This window comes from Salvelinus fontinalis, chromosome 28, assembly GCF_029448725.1.
Source record: "Salvelinus fontinalis isolate EN_2023a chromosome 28, ASM2944872v1, whole genome shotgun sequence".
Lineage (NCBI taxonomy): Eukaryota > Metazoa > Chordata > Actinopteri > Salmoniformes > Salmonidae > Salvelinus > Salvelinus fontinalis.
Window position 1 is genome coordinate 42,189,465 of NC_074692.1, and position 15,217 is coordinate 42,204,681.

Here is a 15,217-nt window from a genome sequence, read left to right on the forward strand (position 1 = left end):
AAGGGAAACACATGAACAGTGATTAATAGTTTGATAGATGTCATAATTTGAGAACAGAAAACACATGAAACGTGAATAATCGTTCGATACAGGTCATCATATGCCTAGCTTAGAATTCACTCACTTCTTCAATTTCCTTCAAAAATGTTTTTACTCTATCTTTCATTTGCTTTTGGCATTTTTTTGTTGTCTGTTCTTTGTATCTTCAGTTCTGCATGTTTCCATTAGACATATCAGACTTTATGTTACAGAATCCTGAAAAACATATTAATATTAAGGTTTCATAGTTGTCAGGATGGCCGAGTGGTCTAAGGCGCCAGACTCAAGGTGAGAAATCTTCCTGGTTATAAGGGTATTCTGGTCTCCGACTGGAGGCGAGGGTTCAAATCCCTCTTCTGACACATCTTTTGCCTAAAAAAGTAGCTTTTGGTCAACACCGAGAAATTCTCCAAATGGTGAAAGGAAAACGCATGAACAGTGATTAAGAGTTTACAGATGTCATAATCTGAGAACAGAAAACACATGAAACGGGAATAATGGTTCGATACAGGTCATCATATGCCTAGTTTAGAATTCAAAAAGTTACTAAATTCCTTTAAAAAAATGTTTTTTACTATATCTTTCATTACCTTTATACATTTTTTTCTTTTCCGTTCTTTGTATCATAAGATCTGCAATTTTCCATCAGACATATCAGACTTTATGTTACAGAATCGTGAAAAAATATGAATTTTATGGCTTCATAGCTGTCAGGATGGCCGAGTGGTCTATGGCGCCAGACTCAAGGTGAGAAACCTTCTTCGATGTAAGTGTATTCTGGTCTCTGACTGGAGGCGAGGGTTCAAATCCCTCTTCTGACACAACTTTTGCCTAAAAAAGTAGCTTTTGGTCAACACCGAGAAATTCTCCAAATGGTGAAAGGAAAACGCATGAACAGTGATTAAGAGTTTACAGATGTCATAATCTGAGAACAGAAAACACATGAAACGGGAATAATGGTTCGATACAGGTCATCATATGCCTAGTTTAGAATTCAAAAAGTTACTAAATTCCTTTAAAAAAATGTTTTTTACTATATCTTTCATCAACTTTATACATTTTTTTCTTTTCCGTTCTTTGTATCATAAGATCTGCAATTTTCCATCAGACATATCAGACTTTATGTTACAGAATCGTGAAAAAATATGAATTTTATGGCTTCATAGCTGTCAGGATGGCCGAGTGGTCTAAGGCGCCAGACTCAAGGTGAGAAACCTTCCTGGTTACAAGGGTATTCTGGTCTCCGACTGGAGGCGAGGTTCAAATCCATCTTCTGAAACAGCTTTTGCCTAAAAAAGTAGCTTTTGGTCAACACCGAGAAATTCTCCAAATGGTGAAAGGAAAACGCATGAACAGTGATTAAGAGTTTATAGATGTCATAATCTGAGAACAGAAAACACATGAAACGGGAATAATGGTTCGATACAGGTCATCATATGCCTAGTTTAGAATTCAAAAAGTTACTCAATTCCTTTAAAAAAATGTTTTTTACTATATCTTTCAGTACCTTTATACATTTTTTTCTTTTCCGTTCTTTGTATCTTAAGATCTGCAATTTTCCGTCAGACATATCAGACTTTATGTTACAGAATCGTGGAAAAATATGAATTTTATGGCTTCATAGCAGTCAGGATGGCCGAGTGGTCTAAGGCGCCAGACTCAAGGTGAGAAACCTTCCTGGATGTAAGGGTATTCTGGTCTCTGACTGGAGGCGAGGGTTCAAATCCCTCTTCCGACAGCACTTGTCTAAAAAAGTATATTTCTGTCAGCACCGAGAATTTCTCCAAAGGTTGAAAGGGAAACACATGAACAGTGATTAATAGTTTGATAGATGTCATAATTTGAGAACAGAAAACACATGAAACGTGAATAATCGTTCGATACAGGTCATCATATGCCTAGCTTAGAATTCACTCACTTCTTCAATTTCCTTAAAAAATGTTTTTACTCTATCTTTCATTTGCTTTTGGCATTTTTTTGTTGTCTGTTCTTTGTTTCTTCAGTTCTGCATGTTTCCATTAGACATATCAGACTTTATGTTACAGAATCCTGAAAAACACATTAATATTAAGGTTTCATAGTTGTCAGGATGGCCGAGTGGTCTAAGGCGCCAGACTCAAGGTGAGAAACCTTCCTGGTTATAAGGGTATTCTGGTCTCCGACTGGAGGCGAGGGTTCAAATCCCTCTTCTGACACTTCTTTTGCCTAAAAAAGTAGCTTTTGGTCAACACCGAGAAATTCTCCAAATGGTGAAAGGAAAACGCATGAACAGTGATTAAGAGCTTACAGATGTCATAATCTGAGAACAGAAAACACATGAAACGGGAATAATGGTTCGATACAGGTCATCATATGCCTAGTTTAGAATTCAAAAAGTTACTAAATTCCTTTAAAAAAATGTTTTTTACTATATCTTTCATCACCTTTATACATTTTTTTCTTTTCCGTTCTTTGTATCATAAGATCTGCAATTTTCCATCAGACATATCAGACTTTATGTTACAGAATCGTGAAAAAATATGAATTTTATGGCTTCATAGCTGTCAGGATGGCCGAGTGGTCTAAGGCGCCAGACTCAAGGTTAGAAACATTCTTGGATGTAAGGGTATTCTGGTCTCTGACTGGAGGCGAGGGTTCAAATCCCTCTTCTGACAGCACTTGCCGAAAAAAGTATATTTTTGTCAACACCGAGAATTTCTCCAAAGGTTGAAAGGGAAACACATGAACAGTGATTAATAGTTTGATAGATGTCATAATTTGAGAACAGAAAACACATGAAACGTGAATAATCGTTCGATACAGGTCATCATATGCCTAGCTTAGAATTCACTCACTTCTTCAATTTCCTTCAAAAATGTTTTTACTCTATCTTTCATTTGCTTTTGGCATTTTTTTGTTGTCTGTTCTTTGTATCTTCAGTTCTGCATGTTTCCATTAGACATATCAGACTTTATGTTACAGAATCCTGAAAAACATATTAATATTAAGGTTTCATAGTTGTCAGGATGGGCGAGTGGTCTAAGGCGCCAGACTCAAGGTGAGAAACCTTCCTGGTTATAAGGGTATTCTGGTCTCCGACTGGAGGCGAGGGTTCAAATCCCTCTTCTGACACATCTTTTGCCTAAAAAAGTAGCTTTTGGTCAACACCGAGAAATTCTCCAAATGGTGAAAGGAAAACGCATGAACAGTGATTAAGAGTTTACAGATGTCATAATCTGAGAACAGAAAACACATGAAACGGGAATAATGGTTCGATACAGGTCATCATATGCCTAGTTTAGAATTCAAAAAGTTACTAAATTCCTTTAAAAAAATGTTTTTTACTATATCTTTCATTACCTTTATACATTTTTTTCTTTTCCGTTCTTTGTATCATAAGATCTGCAATTTTCCATCAGACATATCAGACTTTATGTTACAGAATCGTGAAAAAATATGAATTTTATGGCTTCATAGCTGTCAGGATGGCCGAGTGGTCTAAGGCGCCAGACTCAAGGTGAGAAACCTTCTTCGATGTAAGTGTATTCTGGTCTCTGACTGGAGGCGAGGGTTCAAATCCCTCTTCTGACAGCACTTGCCTAAAAAAGTATATTTTTGTCAACACCGAGAATTTCTCCAAAGGTTGAAAGGGAAACACATGAACAGTGATTAATAGTTTGATAGATGTCATAATTTGAGAACAGAAAACACATGAAACGTGAATAATCGTTCGATACAGGTCATCATATGCCTAGCTTAGAATTCACTCACTTCTTCAATTTCCTTAAAAAATGTTTTTACTCTATCTTTCATTTGCTTTTGGCATTTTTTTGTTGTCTGTTCTTTGTATCTTCAGTTCTGCATGTTTCCATCAGACATATCAGACTTTATGTTACAGAATCCTGAAAAACATATTAATATTAAGGTATCATAGTTGTCAGGATGGCCGAGTGGTCTAAGGCGCCAGACTCAAGGTGAGAAACCTTCCTGGTTATACGGGTATTCTGGTCTCCTACTGGAGGCGAGGGCTCAAATCCCTCTTCTGACACATCTTTTGCCTAAAAAAGTAGCTTTTGGTCAACACCGAGAAATTCTCCAAATGGTGAAAGGAAAACGCATGAACAGTGATTAAGAGTTTATAGATGTCATAATCTGAGAACAGAAAACACATGAAACTGGAATAATGGTTCGATACATATGCCTAGTTTAGAATTCAAAAAGTTACTCAATTCCTTTAAAAAAATGTTTTTCACTATATCTTTCATTACCTTTATACATTTTTTTCTTTTCCGTTCTTTGTATCTTAAGATCTGCAATTTTCCATCAGACATATCAGACTTTATGTTACAGAATCGTGAAAAAATATGAAATTTATGGCTTCATAGCTGTCAGGATGGCCGAGTGGTCTAAGGCGCCAGACTCAAGGTGAGAAACCTTCCTGGTTACAAGGGTATTCTGGTCTCCGACTGGAGGCGAGGGTTCAAATCCCTCTTCTGACACAGCTTTTGCCTAAAAAAGTAGCTTTTGGTCAACACCGAGAAATTCTCCAAATGGTGAAAGGAAAACGCATGAACAGTGATTAAGAGTTTATAGATGTCATAATCTGAGAACAGAAAACACATGAAACGGGAATAATGGTTCGATACAGGTCATCATATGCCTAGTTTAGAATTCAAAAAGTTACTCAATTCCTTTAAAAAAAAAAATTACTATATCTTTCATTACCTTTTAACATTTTTTTCTTTTCCGTTCTTTGTATCTTAAGATCTGCAATTTTCCATCAGACATATCAGACTTTATGTTACAGAATCGTGAAAAAATATGAATTTTATGGCTTCATAGCTGTCAGGATGGCCGAGTGGTCTAAGCCGCCAGACTCAAGTTGAGAAACCTTCCTGTTTATAAGGGTATTCTGGTCTCCGACTGGAGGCGAGGGTTCAAATCCCTCTTCTGACACAGCTTTTGCCTAAAAAAGTAGCTTTTGGTCAACACCGAGAAATTCTCCAAATGGTGAAAGGAAAACGCATGAACAGTGATTAAGAGTTTATAGATGTCATAATCTGAGAACAGAAAACACATGAAACGGGAATAATGGTTCGATACAGGTCATCATATGCCTAGTTTAGAATTCAAAAAGTTACTCAATTCCTTTAAAAAAATGTTTTTTACTATATCTTTCATTACCTTTTAAAAAAAAAATCTTTTCCGTTCTTTGTATCTTAAGATCTGCAATTTTCCGTCAGACATATCAGACTTTATGTTACAGAATCGTGGAAAAATATGAATTTTATGGCTTCATAGCAGTCAGGATGGCCGAGTGGTCTAAGGCGCCAGACTCAAGGTGAGAAACCTTCCTGGATGTAAGGGTATTCTGGTCTCTGACTGGAGGCGAGGGTTCAAATCCCTCTTCCGACAGCACTTGTCTAAAAAAGTATATTTCTGTCAGCACCGAGAATTTCTCCAAAGGTTGAAAGGGAAACACATGAACAGTGATTAATAGTTTGATAGATGTCATAATTTGAGAACAGAAAACACATGAAACGTGAATAATCGTTCGATACAGGTCATCATATGCCTAGCTTAGAATTCACTCACTTCTTCAATTTCCTTAAAAAATGTTTTTACTCTATCTTTCATTTGCTTTTGGCATTTTTTTTTGTCTGTTCTTTGTATCTTCAGTTCTGCATGTTTCCATCAGACATATCAGACTTTATGTTACAGAATCCTGAAAAACATATTAATATTAAGGTTTCATAGTTGTCAGGATGGCCGAGTGGTCTAAGGCGCCAGACTCAAGGTGAGAAACCTTCCTGGTTATAAGGGTATTCTGGTCTCCGACTGGAGGCGAGGGTTCAAATCCCTCTTCTGACACATCTTTTGCCTAAAAAAGTAGCTTTTGGTCAACACCGAGAAATTCTCCAAATGGTGAAAGGAAAACGCATGAACAGTGATTAAGAGTTTACAGATGTCATAATCTGAGAACAGAAAACACATGAAACGGGAATAATGGTTCGATACAGGTCATCATATGCCTAGTTTAGAATTCAAAAAGTTACTAAATTCCTTTAAAAAAATGTTTTTTACTATATCTTTCATCACCTTTATACATTTTTTTCTTTTCCGTTCTTTGTATCATAAGATCTGCAATTTTCCATCAGACATATCAGACTTTATAATACAGAATCGTGAAAAAATATGAATTTTATGGCTTCATAGCTGTCAGGATGGCCGAGTGGTCTAAGGCGCCAGACTCAAGGTGAGAAACATTCTTGGATGTAAGGGTATTCTGGTCTCTGACTTGAGGCGAGGGTTCAAATCCCTCTTCTGACAGCACTTGCCGAAAAAAGTATATTTTTGTCAACACCGAGAATTTCTCCAAAGGTTGAAAGGGAAACACATGAACAGTGATTAATAGTTTGATAGATGTCATAATTTGAGAACAGAAAACACATGAAACGTGAATAATCGTTCGATACAGGTCATCATATGCCTAGCTTAGAATTCACTCACTTCTTCAATTTCCTTCAAAAATGTTTTTACTCTATCTTTCATTTGCTTTTGGCATTTTTTTGTTGTCTGTTCTTTGTATCTTCAGTTCTGCATGTTTCCATTAGACATATCAGACTTTATGGTACAGAATCCTGAAAAACATATTAATATTAAGGTTTCATAGTTGTCAGGATGGCCGAGTGGTCTAAGGCGCCAGACTCAAGGTGAGAAACCTTCCTGGTTATAAGGGTATTCTGGTCTCCGACTGGAGGCGAGGGTTCAAATCCCTCTTCTGACACATCTTTTGCCTAAAAAAGTAGCTTTTGGTCAACACCGAGAAATTCTCCAAATGGTGAAAGGAAAACGCATGAACAGTGATTAAGAGTTTACAGATGTCATAATCTGAGAACAGAAAACACATGAAACGGGAATAATGGTTCGATACAGGTCATCATATGCCTAGTTTAGAATTCAAAAAGTTACTAAATTCCTTTAAAAAAATGTTTTTTACTATATCTTTCATTACCTTTATACATTTTTTTCTTTTCCGTTCTTTGTATCATAAGATCTGCAATTTTCCATCAGACATATCAGACTTTATGTTACAGAATCGTGAAAAAATATGAATTTTATGGCTTCATAGCTGTCAGGATGGCCGAGTGGTCTAAGGCGCCAGACTCAAGGTGAGAAACCTTCTTCGATGTAAGTGTATTCTGGTCTCTGACTGGAGGCGAGGGTTCAAATCCCTCTTCTGACAGCACTTGCCTAAAAAAGTATATTTTTGTCAACACCGAGAATTTCTCCAAAGGTTGAAAGGGAAACACATGAACAGTGATTAATAGTTTGATAGATGTCATAATTTGAGAACAGAAAACACATGAAACGTGAATAATCGTTCGATACAGGTCATCATATGCCTAGCTTAGAATTCACTCACTTCTTCAATTTCCTTAAAAAATGTTTTTACTCTATCTTTCATTTGCTTTTGGCATTTTTTTGTTGTCTGTTCTTTGTATCTTCAGTTCTGCATGTTTCCATCAGACATATCAGACTTTATGTTACAGAATCCTGAAAAACATATTAATATTAAGGTTTCATAGTTGTCAGGATGGCTGAGTGGTCTAAGGCGCCAGACTCAAGGTGAGAAACCTTCATTGTTATACGGGTATTCTGGTCTCCTACTGGAGGCGAGGGCTCAAATCCCTCTTCTGACACATCTTTTGCCTAAAAAAGTAGCTTTTGGTCAACACCGAGAAATTCTCCAAATGGTGAAAGGAAAACGCATGAACAGTGATTAAGAGTTTATAGATGTCATAATCTGAGAACAGAAAACACATGAAACTGGAATAATGGTACGATACATATGCCTAGTTTAGAATTCAAAAAGTTACTCAATTCCTTTAAAAAAATGTTTTTCACTATATCTTTCATTACCTTTATACATTTTTTTCTTTTCCGTTCTTTGTATCTTAAGATCTGCAATTTTCCATCAGACATATCAGACTTTATGTTACAGAATCGTGAAAAAATATGAAATTTATGGCTTCATAGCTGTCAGGATGGCCGAGTGGTCTAAGGCGCCAGACTCAAGGTGAGAAACCTTCCTGGTTACAAGGGTATTCTGGTCTCCGACTGGAGGCGAGGGTTCAAATCCCTCTTCTGACACAGCTTTTGCCTAAAAAAGTAGCTTTTGGTCAACACCGAGAAATTCTCCAAATGGTGAAAGGAAAACGCATGAACAGTGATTAAGAGTTTATAGATGTCATAATCTGAGAACAGAAAACACATGAAACGGGAATAATGGTTCGATACAGGTCATCATATGCCTAGTTTAGAATTCAAAAAGTTACTCAATTCCTTTAAAAAAAAAAATTACTATATCTTTCATTACCTTTTAACATTTTTTTCTTTTCCGTTCTTTGTATCTTAAGATCTGCAATTTTCCATCAGACATATCAGACTTTATGTTACAGAATCGTGAAAAAATATGAATTTTATGGCTTCATAGCTGTCAGGATGGCCGAGTGGTCTAAGGCGCCAGACTCAAGTTGAGAAACCTTCCTGTTTATAAGGGTATTCTGGTCTCCGACTGGAGGCGAGGGTTCAAATCCCTCTTCTGACACAGCTTTTGCCTAAAAAAGTAGCTTTTGGTCAACACCGAGAAATTCTCCAAATGGTGAAAGGAAAACGCATGAACAGTGATTAAGAGTTTATAGATGTCATAATCTGAGAACAGAAAACACATGAAACGGGAATAATGGTTCGATACAGGTCATCATATGCCTAGTTTAGAATTCAAAAAGTTACTCAATTCCTTTAAAAAAATGTTTTTTACTATATCTTTCATTACCTTTTTAAAAAAAAATCTTTTCCGTTCTTTGTATCTTAAGATCTGCAATTTTCCATCAGACATATCAGACTTTATGTTACAGAATCGTGAAAAAATATGAATTTTATGGCTTCATAGTTGTCAGGATGGCCGAGTGGTCTAAGGCGCCAGACTCAAGGTGAGAAACCGTCCTGGATGTAAGGGTTTTCTGGTCTCTGACTGGAGGCGAGGTTTCAAATCCCTCTTCTGACAGAACTTGCCTAAAAAAGTATATTTTTGTCAACACCGAGAATTTCTCCAAAGGTTGAAAGGGAAACACATGAACAAGTGATTAATAGTTTGATAGATGTCATAATTTGAGAACAGAAAACACATGAAACCTGAATAATCGTTCGATACAGGTCATCATATGCCTAGCTTAGAATTCACTCACTTCTTCAATTTCCTTCAAAAATGTTTTTACTCTATCTTTCATTTGCTTTTGGCATTTTTTTGTTGTCTGTTCTTTGTATCTTCAGTTCTGCATGTTTCCATCAGACATATCAGACTTTATGTTACATAATCCTGAAAAACATATTAATATTAAGGTTTCATAGTTGTCAGGATGGCAGAGTGGTCCAAGGCGCCAGACTCAAGGTGAGAAACCTTCCTGGTTATAAGGGTATTCTGGTCACCGACTGGAGGCGAGGGTTCAAATCCCTCTTCTGACACAGCTTTTGCCTAAAAAAGTAGCTTTTGGTCAACACCGAGAAATTCTCCAAATGGTGAAAGGAAAACGCATGAACAGTGATTAAGAGTTTATAGATGTCATAATCTGAGAACAGAAAACACATGAAACGGGAATAATGGTTCGATACAGGTCATCATATGCCTAGTTTAGAATTCAAAAAGTTACTCAATTCCTTTAAAAAAATGTTTTTTACTATATCTTTCATTACCTTTTAAAAAAAAAATCTTTTCCGTTCTTTGTATCTTAAGATCTGCAATTTTCCATCAGACATATCAGACTTTATGTTACAGAATCGTGAAAAAATATGAATTTTATGGCTTCATAGCTGTCAGGATGGCCGAGTGGTCTAAGGCGCCAGACTCAAGGTGAGAAACCTTCCTGGATGTAAGGGTATTCTGGTCTCTGACTGGAGGCGATGGTTCAAATCCCTCTTCTTACAGCACTTGCCTAAAAAAGTATCTTTTTGCCAACACCGAGAATTTCTCCAAAGGTTGAAAGGGAAACACATGAACAGTGATTAATAGTTTGATAGATGTCATAATTTGAGAACAGAAAACACATGAAACGTGAATAATCGTTCGATACAGGTCATCATATGCCTAGCTTAGAATTCACTCACTTCTTCAATTTCCTTAAAAAATGTTTTTACTCTATCTTTCATTTGCTTTTGGCATTTTTTTGTTGTCTGTTCTTTGTATCTTCAGTTCTGCATGTTTCCATCAGACATATCAGACTTTATGTTACAGAATCCTGAAAAACATATTAATATTAAGGATTCATAGTTGTCAGGATGGCTGAGTGGTCTAAGGCGCCAGACTCAAGGTGAGAAACCTTCCTGGTTATAAGGGCATTCTGGTCTCAGACTGGAGGCGAGGGTTCAAATCCCTCTTCTGAAACAGCTTTTGCCTAAAAAAGTAGCTTTTGGTCAACACCGAGAAATTCTCCAAATGGTGAAAGGAAAACGCATGAACAGTGATTAAGAGTTTATAGATGTCATAATCTGAGAACAGAAAACACATGAAACGGGAATAATGGTTCGATACAGGTCATCATATGCCTAGTTTAGAATTCAAAAAGTTACTCAATTCCTTTAAAAAAAAAAATTACTATATCTTTCATTACCTTTTAACATTTTTTTCTTTTCCGTTCTTTGTATCTTAAGATCTGCAATTTTCCATCAGACATATCAGACTTTATGTTACAGAATCGTGAAAAAATATGAATTTTATGGCTTCATAGCTGTCAGGATGGCCGAGTGGTCTAAGGCGCCAGACTCAAGTTGAGAAACCTTCCTGTTTATAAGGGTATTCTGGTCTCCGACTGGAGGCGAGGGTTCAAATCCCTCTTCTGACACAGCTTTTGCCTAAAAAAGTAGCTTTTGGTCAACACCGAGAAATTCTCCAAATGGTGAAAGGAAAACGCATGAACAGTGATTAAGAGTTTATAGATGTCATAATCTGAGAACAGAAAACACATGAAACGGGAATAATGGTTCGATACAGGTCATCATATGCCTAGTTTAGAATTCAAAAAGTTACTCAATTCCTTTAAAAAAATGTTTTTTACTATATCTTTCATTACCTTTTAACAAATTTTTCTTTTCCGTTCTTTGTATCTTAAGATCTGCAATTTTCCATCAGACATATCAGACTTTATGTTACAGAATCGTGAAAAAATATGAATTTTATGGCTTCATAGTTGTCAGGATGGCCGAGTGGTCTAAGGCGCCAGACTCAAGGTGAGAAACCGTCCTGGATGTAAGGGTTTTCTGGTCTCTGACTGGAGGCGAGGTTTCAAATCCCTCTTCTGACAGAACTTGCCTAAAAAAGTATATTTTGTCAACACCGAGAATTTCTCCAAAGGTTGAAAGGGAAACACATGAACAAGTGATTAATAGTTTGATAGATGTCATAATTTGAGAACAGAAAACACATGAAACCTGAATAATCGTTCGATACAGGTCATCATATGCCTAGCTTAGAATTCACTCACTTCTTCAATTTCCTTAAAAAATGTTTTTACTCTATCTTTCATTTGCTTTTGGCATTTTTTTGTTGTCTGTTCTTTGTATCTTCAGTTCTGCATGTTTCCATCAGACATATCAGACTTTATGTTACATAATCCTGAAAAACATATTAATATTAAGGTTTCATAGTTGTCAGGATGGCAGAGTGGTCCAAGGCGCCAGACTCAAGGTGAGAAACCTTCCTGGTTATAAGGGTATTCTGGTCTCCGACTGGAGGCGAGGGTTCAAATCCCTCTTCTGACACAGCTTTTGCCTAAAAAAGTAGCTTTTGGTCAACACCGAGAAATTCTCCAAATGGTGAAAGGAAAACGCATGAACAGTGATTAAGAGTTTATAGATGTCATAATCTGAGAACAGAAAACACATGAAACGGGAATAATGGTTCGATACAGGTCATCATATGCCTAGTTTAGAATTCAAAAAGTTACTCAATTCCTTTAAAAAAATGTTTTTTACTATATCTTTCATTACCTTTTAAAAAAAAAATCTTTTCCGTTCTTTGTATCTTAAGATCTGCAATTTTCCATCAGACATATCAGACTTTATGTTACAGAATCGTGAAAAAATATGAATTTTATGGCTTCATAGTTGTCAGGATGGCCGAGTGGTCTAAGGCGCCAGACTCAAGGTGAGAAACCGTCCTGGATGTAAGGGTTTTCTGGTCTCTGACTGGAGGCGAGGTTTCAAATCCCTCTTCTGACAGAACTTGCCTAAAAAAGTATTTTTTGTCAACACCGAGAATTTCTCCAAAGGTTGAAAGGGAAACGCATGAACAAGTGATTAATAGTTTGATAGATGTCATAATTTGAGAACAGAAAACACATGAAACCTGAATAATCGTTCGATACAGGTCATCATATGCCTAGCTTAGAATTCACTCACTTCTTCAATTTCCTTAAAAAATGTTTTTACTCTATCTTTCATTTGCTTTTGGCATTTTTTTGTTGTCTGTTCTTTGTATCTTCAGTTCTGCATGTTTCCATCAGACATATCAGACTTTATGTTACATAATCCTGAAAAACATATTAATATTAAGGTTTCATAGTTGTCAGGATGGCAGAGTGGTCCAAGGCGCCAGACTCAAGGTGAGAAACCTTCCTGGTTATAAGGGTATTCTGGTCTCCGACTGGAGGCGAGGGTTCAAATCCCTCTTCTGACACAGCTTTTGCCTAAAAAAGTAGCTTTTGGTCAACACCGAGAAATTCTCCAAATGGTGAAAGGAAAACGCATGAACAGTGATTAAGAGTTTATAGATGTCATAATCTGAGAACAGAAAACACATGAAACGGGAATAATGGTTCGATACAGGTCATCATATGCCTAGTTTAGAATTCAAAAAGTTACTCAATTCCTTTAAAAAAATGTTTTTTACTATATCTTTCATTACCTTTTTAAAAAAAAATCTTTTCCGTTCTTTGTATCTTAAGATCTGCAATTTTCCATCAGACATATCAGACTTTATGTCACAGAATCGTGAAAAAATATGAATTTTATGTCTTCATAGTTGTCAGGATGGCCGAGTTGTCTAAGGCGCCAGACTCAAGGTGAGAAACCGTCCTGGATGTAAGGGTATTCTGGTCTCTGACTGGAGGCGAGGTTTCAAATCCCTCTTCTGACAGAACTTGCCTAAAAAAGTATATTTTTGTCAACACCGAGAATTTCTCCAAAGGTTGAAAGGGAAACACATGAACAAGTGATTAATAGTTTGATAGATGTCATAATTTGAGAACAGAAAACACATGAAACCTGAATAATCGTTCGATACAGGTCATCATATGCCTAGCTTAGAATTCACTCACTTCTTCAATTTCCTTAAAAAATGTTTTTACTCTATCTTTCATTTGCTTTTGGCATTTTTTTGTTGTCTGTTCTTTGTATCTTCAGTTCTGCATGTTTCCATCAGACGTATCAGACTTTATGTACCAGAATCCTGAAAAACATATTAATATTAAGGTTTCATAGTTGTCAGGATGGCCGACTGGTCTAAGGCGCCAGACTCAAGGTGAGAAAACTTCCTGGTTATAAGGGTATTCTGGTCTCTGACTGGAGGCGAGGGTTCAAATCCCTCTTCTGACACAGCTTTTGCCTAAAAAAGTAGCTTTTGGTCAACACCGAGAAATTCTCCAAATGGTGAAAGGAAAACGCATGAACAGTGATTAAGAGTTTATAGATGTCATAATCTGAGAACAGAAAACACATGAAACGGGAATAATGGTTCGATACAGGTCATCATATGCCTAGTTTAGAATTCAAAAAGTTACTCAATTCCTTTAAAAAAATGTTTTTACTATATCTTTCATTACCTTTTAACATTTTTTTCTTTTCCGTTCTTTGTATCTTAAGATCTGCAATTTTCCATCAGACATATCAGACTTTATGTTACAGAATCGTGAAAAAATATGAATTTTATGGCTTCATAGTTGTCAGGATGGCCGAGTGGTCTAAGGCGCCAGACTCAAGGTGAGAAACCTTCCTGGATGTAAGGGTATTCTGGTCTCTGACTGGAGGCGATGGTTCAAATCCCTCTTCTGACAGCACTTGCCTAAAAAAGTATCTTCTTGTCAACACCGAGAAATTCTCCAAATGGTGAAAGGAAAACGCATGAACAGTGATTAAGAGTTTATAGATGTCATAATTTGAGAACAGAAAACACATGAAACGGGAATAATGGTTCGATACAGGTCATCATATGCCTAGTTTAGAATTCAATTCCTTTCCTTTAAAAAAATGTTTTTTACTATATCTTTCATTACCTTTTAACATTTTTTTCTTTTCCGTTCTTTGTATCTTAAGATCTGCAATTTTCCATCAGACATATCAGACTTTATGTTACAGAATCGTGTAAAAATATGAATTTTGTGGCTTCGTAGCTGTCAGGATGTCCGAGTGGTCTAAGGCGCCAGACTCAAGGTGAGAAACCTTCCTTGATGTAAGGGTATTCTGGTCTCTGACTGGAGGCGAGGTTTCAAATCCTTGCACTTGCCTAAAAAAGTATCTTTTTGTCAACACCGAGAATTTCTCCAAAGGTTGAAAGGGAAACACATGAACAGTGATTAATAGTTTGATAGATGTCATAATTTGAGAACAGAAAACACATGAAACGTGAATAATCGTTCGATACAGGTCATCATATGCCTAGCTTAGAATTCACTCACTTCTTCAATTTCCTTAAAAAATGTTTTTACTCTATCTTTCATTTGCTTTTGGCATTTTTTTGTTGTCTGTTCTTTGTATCTTCAGTTCTGCATGTTTCCATCAGACATATCAGACTTTATGTTACAGAATCCTGAAAAACATATTAATATTAAGGTTTCATAGTTGTCAGGATGGCCGAGTGGTCTAAGGCGCCAGACTCAAGGTGAGAAACCTTCCTGGTTATAAGGGTATTCTGGTCTCCGACTGGAGGCGAGGGTTCAAATCCCTCTTCTGACACAGCTTTTGCCTAAAAAAGTAGCTTTTGGTCAACACCGAGAAATTCTCCAAATGGTGAAAGGAAAACGCATGAACAGTGATTAAGAGTTTATAGATGTCATAATCTGAGAACAGAAAACACATGAAACGGGAATAATGGTTCGATACAGGTCATCATATGCCTAGTTTAGAATTCAAAAAGTTACTCAATTCC

The 15,217-nt window shown here is 36.5% G+C and overlaps 28 non-coding genes across 28 annotated transcripts; all 28 read left to right on the forward strand.

Annotated features, from left to right (window-relative positions):
• Positions 1-289: 289 nt before the first annotated feature.
• Positions 290-401, forward strand: trnal-caa (transfer RNA leucine (anticodon CAA)). Its single transcript has 2 exons — positions 290-327; positions 356-401. It is a non-coding gene; the product is annotated as a tRNA-Leu (tRNA).
• Positions 402-748: 347 nt separating this feature from the next.
• On the forward strand, positions 749-860 carry trnal-caa (transfer RNA leucine (anticodon CAA)). The gene is made up of 2 exons: positions 749-786; positions 815-860. It is a non-coding gene; the product is annotated as a tRNA-Leu (tRNA).
• Positions 861-1,665: 805 nt separating this feature from the next.
• trnal-caa (transfer RNA leucine (anticodon CAA)) lies at positions 1,666-1,777 on the forward strand. The gene is made up of 2 exons: positions 1,666-1,703; positions 1,732-1,777. It is a non-coding gene; the product is annotated as a tRNA-Leu (tRNA).
• A 345-nt stretch (positions 1,778-2,122) lies between these two features.
• On the forward strand, positions 2,123-2,234 carry trnal-caa (transfer RNA leucine (anticodon CAA)). The gene is made up of 2 exons: positions 2,123-2,160; positions 2,189-2,234. It is a non-coding gene; the product is annotated as a tRNA-Leu (tRNA).
• Positions 2,235-2,581: 347 nt separating this feature from the next.
• trnal-caa (transfer RNA leucine (anticodon CAA)) lies at positions 2,582-2,693 on the forward strand. The gene is made up of 2 exons: positions 2,582-2,619; positions 2,648-2,693. It is a non-coding gene; the product is annotated as a tRNA-Leu (tRNA).
• Positions 2,694-3,038: 345 nt separating this feature from the next.
• Positions 3,039-3,150, forward strand: trnal-caa (transfer RNA leucine (anticodon CAA)). Its single transcript has 2 exons — positions 3,039-3,076; positions 3,105-3,150. It is a non-coding gene; the product is annotated as a tRNA-Leu (tRNA).
• A 347-nt stretch (positions 3,151-3,497) lies between these two features.
• trnal-caa (transfer RNA leucine (anticodon CAA)) lies at positions 3,498-3,609 on the forward strand. Its single transcript has 2 exons — positions 3,498-3,535; positions 3,564-3,609. It is a non-coding gene; the product is annotated as a tRNA-Leu (tRNA).
• Positions 3,610-3,954: 345 nt separating this feature from the next.
• Positions 3,955-4,066, forward strand: trnal-caa (transfer RNA leucine (anticodon CAA)). The gene is made up of 2 exons: positions 3,955-3,992; positions 4,021-4,066. It is a non-coding gene; the product is annotated as a tRNA-Leu (tRNA).
• Positions 4,067-4,405: 339 nt separating this feature from the next.
• trnal-caa (transfer RNA leucine (anticodon CAA)) lies at positions 4,406-4,517 on the forward strand. The gene is made up of 2 exons: positions 4,406-4,443; positions 4,472-4,517. It is a non-coding gene; the product is annotated as a tRNA-Leu (tRNA).
• A 345-nt stretch (positions 4,518-4,862) lies between these two features.
• On the forward strand, positions 4,863-4,974 carry trnal-caa (transfer RNA leucine (anticodon CAA)). Its single transcript has 2 exons — positions 4,863-4,900; positions 4,929-4,974. It is a non-coding gene; the product is annotated as a tRNA-Leu (tRNA).
• Positions 4,975-5,321: 347 nt separating this feature from the next.
• Positions 5,322-5,433, forward strand: trnal-caa (transfer RNA leucine (anticodon CAA)). The gene is made up of 2 exons: positions 5,322-5,359; positions 5,388-5,433. It is a non-coding gene; the product is annotated as a tRNA-Leu (tRNA).
• A 344-nt stretch (positions 5,434-5,777) lies between these two features.
• trnal-caa (transfer RNA leucine (anticodon CAA)) lies at positions 5,778-5,889 on the forward strand. The gene is made up of 2 exons: positions 5,778-5,815; positions 5,844-5,889. It is a non-coding gene; the product is annotated as a tRNA-Leu (tRNA).
• A 347-nt stretch (positions 5,890-6,236) lies between these two features.
• Positions 6,237-6,348, forward strand: trnal-caa (transfer RNA leucine (anticodon CAA)). Its single transcript has 2 exons — positions 6,237-6,274; positions 6,303-6,348. It is a non-coding gene; the product is annotated as a tRNA-Leu (tRNA).
• A 345-nt stretch (positions 6,349-6,693) lies between these two features.
• trnal-caa (transfer RNA leucine (anticodon CAA)) lies at positions 6,694-6,805 on the forward strand. Its single transcript has 2 exons — positions 6,694-6,731; positions 6,760-6,805. It is a non-coding gene; the product is annotated as a tRNA-Leu (tRNA).
• Positions 6,806-7,152: 347 nt separating this feature from the next.
• trnal-caa (transfer RNA leucine (anticodon CAA)) lies at positions 7,153-7,264 on the forward strand. The gene is made up of 2 exons: positions 7,153-7,190; positions 7,219-7,264. It is a non-coding gene; the product is annotated as a tRNA-Leu (tRNA).
• Positions 7,265-7,609: 345 nt separating this feature from the next.
• trnal-caa (transfer RNA leucine (anticodon CAA)) lies at positions 7,610-7,721 on the forward strand. The gene is made up of 2 exons: positions 7,610-7,647; positions 7,676-7,721. It is a non-coding gene; the product is annotated as a tRNA-Leu (tRNA).
• Positions 7,722-8,060: 339 nt separating this feature from the next.
• trnal-caa (transfer RNA leucine (anticodon CAA)) lies at positions 8,061-8,172 on the forward strand. Its single transcript has 2 exons — positions 8,061-8,098; positions 8,127-8,172. It is a non-coding gene; the product is annotated as a tRNA-Leu (tRNA).
• A 345-nt stretch (positions 8,173-8,517) lies between these two features.
• On the forward strand, positions 8,518-8,629 carry trnal-caa (transfer RNA leucine (anticodon CAA)). The gene is made up of 2 exons: positions 8,518-8,555; positions 8,584-8,629. It is a non-coding gene; the product is annotated as a tRNA-Leu (tRNA).
• A 347-nt stretch (positions 8,630-8,976) lies between these two features.
• trnal-caa (transfer RNA leucine (anticodon CAA)) lies at positions 8,977-9,088 on the forward strand. The gene is made up of 2 exons: positions 8,977-9,014; positions 9,043-9,088. It is a non-coding gene; the product is annotated as a tRNA-Leu (tRNA).
• A 346-nt stretch (positions 9,089-9,434) lies between these two features.
• Positions 9,435-9,546, forward strand: trnal-caa (transfer RNA leucine (anticodon CAA)). Its single transcript has 2 exons — positions 9,435-9,472; positions 9,501-9,546. It is a non-coding gene; the product is annotated as a tRNA-Leu (tRNA).
• A 1,261-nt stretch (positions 9,547-10,807) lies between these two features.
• trnal-caa (transfer RNA leucine (anticodon CAA)) lies at positions 10,808-10,919 on the forward strand. Its single transcript has 2 exons — positions 10,808-10,845; positions 10,874-10,919. It is a non-coding gene; the product is annotated as a tRNA-Leu (tRNA).
• Positions 10,920-11,266: 347 nt separating this feature from the next.
• trnal-caa (transfer RNA leucine (anticodon CAA)) lies at positions 11,267-11,378 on the forward strand. Its single transcript has 2 exons — positions 11,267-11,304; positions 11,333-11,378. It is a non-coding gene; the product is annotated as a tRNA-Leu (tRNA).
• A 345-nt stretch (positions 11,379-11,723) lies between these two features.
• trnal-caa (transfer RNA leucine (anticodon CAA)) lies at positions 11,724-11,835 on the forward strand. Its single transcript has 2 exons — positions 11,724-11,761; positions 11,790-11,835. It is a non-coding gene; the product is annotated as a tRNA-Leu (tRNA).
• Positions 11,836-12,182: 347 nt separating this feature from the next.
• Positions 12,183-12,294, forward strand: trnal-caa (transfer RNA leucine (anticodon CAA)). The gene is made up of 2 exons: positions 12,183-12,220; positions 12,249-12,294. It is a non-coding gene; the product is annotated as a tRNA-Leu (tRNA).
• Positions 12,295-12,639: 345 nt separating this feature from the next.
• Positions 12,640-12,751, forward strand: trnal-caa (transfer RNA leucine (anticodon CAA)). The gene is made up of 2 exons: positions 12,640-12,677; positions 12,706-12,751. It is a non-coding gene; the product is annotated as a tRNA-Leu (tRNA).
• An 805-nt stretch (positions 12,752-13,556) lies between these two features.
• On the forward strand, positions 13,557-13,668 carry trnal-caa (transfer RNA leucine (anticodon CAA)). The gene is made up of 2 exons: positions 13,557-13,594; positions 13,623-13,668. It is a non-coding gene; the product is annotated as a tRNA-Leu (tRNA).
• A 346-nt stretch (positions 13,669-14,014) lies between these two features.
• Positions 14,015-14,126, forward strand: trnal-caa (transfer RNA leucine (anticodon CAA)). Its single transcript has 2 exons — positions 14,015-14,052; positions 14,081-14,126. It is a non-coding gene; the product is annotated as a tRNA-Leu (tRNA).
• A 786-nt stretch (positions 14,127-14,912) lies between these two features.
• Positions 14,913-15,024, forward strand: trnal-caa (transfer RNA leucine (anticodon CAA)). The gene is made up of 2 exons: positions 14,913-14,950; positions 14,979-15,024. It is a non-coding gene; the product is annotated as a tRNA-Leu (tRNA).
• The last annotated feature ends 193 nt before the right edge of the window (positions 15,025-15,217 follow it).